Source organism: Rhinolophus ferrumequinum, chromosome 3 (assembly GCF_004115265.2).
Source record: "Rhinolophus ferrumequinum isolate MPI-CBG mRhiFer1 chromosome 3, mRhiFer1_v1.p, whole genome shotgun sequence".
Classification (NCBI taxonomy): Eukaryota; Metazoa; Chordata; class Mammalia; order Chiroptera; family Rhinolophidae; genus Rhinolophus; species Rhinolophus ferrumequinum.
The window spans coordinates 101,003,159-101,007,700 of NC_046286.1; the positions used below are offsets into that span (position 1 = coordinate 101,003,159).

At 36.0% G+C, this 4,542-nt stretch overlaps 1 pseudogene; it reads right to left on the minus strand.

Moving 5' to 3' along the window:
* Positions 1-1,977: 1,977 nt before the first annotated feature.
* LOC117020795 (40S ribosomal protein S10-like) lies at positions 1,978-2,721 on the minus strand (annotated as a pseudogene).
* Between the last annotated feature and the right edge of the window lie 1,821 nt (positions 2,722-4,542).

Consider the following 4,542-nt stretch of genomic DNA (forward strand, 5'->3'; position numbering starts at 1 on the left):
GCCTATATTTTTTCCTAATATAACATTTTATGGTGAAGATTTCCCTTTAAATATTGCTTTTGTCACATCCTGCATGTTTTGAAAAAATAGCATTTTGTTGAGATTTCTTTTTTACCTGTGGGTTATTTAGATATTTGTCTTAATTTTTAAACATATGATTTTATGATTTTCCAGTTATCTTTTTGCTTTTGAACTGTGGTCATATACCCTGTCAAATTTTTTTTTTTTTTTTTTGTAGTTCTATAACCTTTGATTTCCTCCACTTGGACATATCGGTAATTATAGAGTTATGACATCATTTTAAATGGTTGTGCTGCTTCCTACTGCATATGGTTTCCATAATTTATTTACTCATTTCCTATGGATAAACTTTTTTTTACTATTTTGAAACATACTTGTGTGTAGATCTTTTTAAATCTACAGGATTAATATCTTAGGATAAAGTCTTGGACATAGAATTCCTAAGCCAAAGGTTAATGATAATGGACATGAGTACAACATAGGGAATATACATAGTCAATGGAATTGTAACAGCTATATTCGATGTCAGAGGGTAGGTAGTAGATTGGCGGGGGGAGCGGTTATTACTTTGTGAGGAGTGTAAATGTCTAACTATTACATTGTTTTGCACACCTGAAACTAAAAAAATAAAATAAAGAAAGAATAAAAACAGAATTACAAGGTTAAAAAAAGAAAGACAATGGTCTAAAACAAAAACAAAATAAAAAAATATATATACCCTGTCAATTTAATCCTTTGAAATTGTTAAGACTTGCTTCATAGCCAAGTTTTTCTAACTGTTTCATATATACTTGAAAACTAGATATATTCTTTTATTGTTTCTTGGTGTGTCAAGTTTTTAATTATGTTTTTGAAAACTTTTATAACCTGACAGATATTTCACCTGCTTCATCTATCAATTTCCAAGTGAAAGCTACTACAAAATTCCAGCATGATTGTGGGCTTACTCATATCTCTGTACAGTTCTTCCAGTCATTTCTTCCATCAAATATTTTGAGGCCATTTAATTAGATGCACATAAATTTTTAAGTGATTCTATTTTCCTAGTGGATTGAATTCCTAATCAATAAGAAGTGACTCATAATCGCCAGTAATTTTTGTTTTTTTTCACTTTAAGGCCAAGCTTGTCTGATGTTAATACAGATTTACCAGCTTTTCTTTGGCTACTATTTGCAGAGTGTAATTTTTCCACTCTTTTATTTTCAAATATTTTTATCCTTATATTTTAATTTGTGCCTTAAATATAATGTGCCATCAGGCCAGAACTCTATCTTTTAACTGAAGTATTTAGTCTATTTATATTTAATATAATTGCTAATATATTTGACTTTAACTCTACGATCTTATAATATGCTTTTTATTTGTCCCACTCACTCTATGTTCTTTTTCTCTTTTCTTGCCTTCTTTTAGATTGACTAGTTTTTTATCATTTCACTTTTTATCATTCCATTTTTATCATTTCATTTTATCACTCTCTTCATTTGAAAGTTTTACACTTTTTATTATGTTTTCAATGGTTACCTTAGAAATTACAACATGTATCCTGGACTTACCAAAGTCTAACAATAATTGGAACTTTTACCTCTTCTTGGACAATATGAGGACCTTAGAACACTTAAATTCCTTTTATTCCCTTCCCAACTTAAAGATTTTTGTTTTTCTATGTCAATAGATAGATAGATATAGATACAGACATAACACATATATATGTATCCCACAAATCATTATTATTATTTTATAAAATCAATGTCATTTGGATTTAGTCATATATTTACGGTTTCTTTGCTCTTGATATCTCCTGTATCTCTACCTTTCAGCTAAGATTATTTTCTATCTGCCTAAAGAATTCTATTAAATATTTCTTTAACTGACAGTCCGCTGGTAACAACTCTGTGTTGTTGTTTTTTTTAATTTTCTGGCCACAAGTGTATTTAATACAAAATAATTCCTCCAACTTTACTGAGGTGATTGACCACGTCCACGACCAAATCCGCCTCCAAACTAGAATTTGGTGGCTGACCCAGCCCTGGCCTCTGCTTTCTTTTTCTTTTTTTTTTTTTTAATTGGGGAATATTGGGAACAGTATGTTTTTCCAGGGCCCATCAGCTCCAAGTCAAGTTGTTGTACTTCAGTCTGTTGTGGAGGGCACAGCTCAGCTCCAAGTCCAGTCACCATTTTCAATCTTAGTTATGGGGGCACAGCCAGCTATTCCAGGTGGGAATTGAACCGGCAATCTTGTTGTTGAGAGCTTGCGCTCTAACCAACTGAGCCATCCGGCTGCCCCATCCTCGGCTTTCTTGTTGGCAGGAGGCAGCGCTCCATCTGTAGGTGTCTCTATCAGCTTCCCCTCATGTGAGTCTTGCAGGTTGCTCGCCCGCCAGACCTTGGGCCTTGGCCTGCCAGTCTCAGGCCAGCTGCAGTGCAAAGTGGCAGCCACCATCCCAGGAGGCACGTGGAGGTAATCACGGAGACACTGGATACCCTCGTTGGTAAGGTACTATAGAAATGTCTGCAGGCAAACTGTTCCTTCCCATAGCCTCAAGATTTGAGAGACTGCATGGCTTTCATGACGTGAAGATTAGGCACATTCCACTCTGCCAGCTCAGGGTGTGTAGGCACGTGAACATCCTTGGCCACCATCACCCCCTCCTTAACAGGGAGTTCGTAAACAGCAATCCAGTTTTGCTTTGGCATCAGCATAACAACTGCTTCTGCGTCTGGCCAGAGCTGGACAGGGAGGGGCATGTGCCCAGCTCCCTCTGTTTTTGTCCGCAAATGTCTTTATTTCACCTTCATACTTGAAAGATGTTTTTACTGACAGTCTATCTTTGCAGTTTGTTTTTGTTTTTTCAGTCTATTGAAGATGTTTCACTATCTTCTGACATTCACTGTTGCTCTTGATAATTCAATTATCAGTATAACTATTGTACCTTTTGAAGTCATCTTTCTTTTTCTCTCTGGCAGTTTACACTATGATATATCTTCACATTTATCCTGACTAAAATTTCTTGGGATTTTAAAATACATTTGTAAATATCTTACAGGAAAATCATCAGCAATTATTTTATCAACTATTGTTTACACTCAAGACTCTTAGACTCTGCCCCTTCTGAATATCTGATTGGACAATTAAGTTTGCGAACTTGTTGCAACGATGTTACTAACTTATGGTGGGGGATAAGAGGGATTCATTATGAATTTGTACCAACTGGACAGTTAACCAAGTTTATTATTTGGAAGTGCTGAAAAGGCTGCGTAAAAAGTTAGACAAAACAACCTGAATTTTTCACCAATAATTCATGGCTCTTGCATCATGACAATGCACCAGCTCACACGGTATTGTCTGTGAAGGAGTTTTTAGCCAGTAAACAAATAACTGTATTGGAACACCCTCCCTATTCACCTGGTCTGGCCCCCAATGACTTCTCTGTTTACCCAAAGATGAAGGAAATATTGAAAGGAAGACATTTTGATAACATTCAGGGCATCAAGGGTAATACGACGACAGCTCTGAAGGCCATTCCAGAAAAAGAGTTCCAAAATTGCTTTGAAGGGTGGACTAGGCGCTGACGTCGGTGCATAGTTTCCCAAAGGGAGTACTTCAAAGGTGACCGTAATGATATTCAGCAATGAGGTATGTAGCACTTTTTCTAGGTTGAGGTTGTGAACTTAATTGTGAGACTATATGTTGGACCTTCTAATTATACCTTCTGTGTGTCTTATATTTTCTTATTACTTTTGCCTTTATATGCTTCTTTTTGTATATTTTACTCTTATAGTTTATTCATTTTCTCTTCCACTCTAATTTGCCATTAAATCTTATCCATTGAGCTTTCCATTTAGTTATTAGATTTTTAAGTTTTGGAGTTTATTTTGCTTTTATGTAAATCTGCTTTGTCATCTTTTATGGTTTCCAATAATCAGCCAAATTTTTCAAGCTTACTCTTTCTTGTCTTGAAAACAGGAAGTATAGTTACTATACAGTCTCACTGCTAATTCCCATCTCTTACATTCTTATGGGGGGGGTGTGTTACTTCCTCTTTTCCCTCGTTCTTTCTCAGGTGAGTGCGTACCTTCATGTGCCTACATTTTTTTTTTTAACTATGTGCTTGGCATTGTATTTTTTGAATTATTTATGGAAATATTTTGAAGCCTAAGATGATATTACTTTTCTTTAGATTTAATTTTCATTTGCTTCTGCCACATCCTCACGCATTATTGATACTTTATGTCAGCTTCAAGACACAAGATTTTCTTGGTCACCTAGATGACCCAAAACTGTACCATAGTTCATGTAAGGGCTGTTTTACTTCCACTTCCCCCTTCTCTCTAGGATAAGCTGCTCTACTGACTCTGAGACCAAAGCATAGGAAGTTCTATCTTGTTGGGCCTTGGGCTCCCGCTTCATGCCCCCTGATCTCACAGGACTGGAAAACTGCTCACTCTCTGAGCATGGATTTCAGATTTTCAAATGCCCCCTGGTCAAAAACAGTCCCAAATGCCAACCTCACTTCTCTGGAT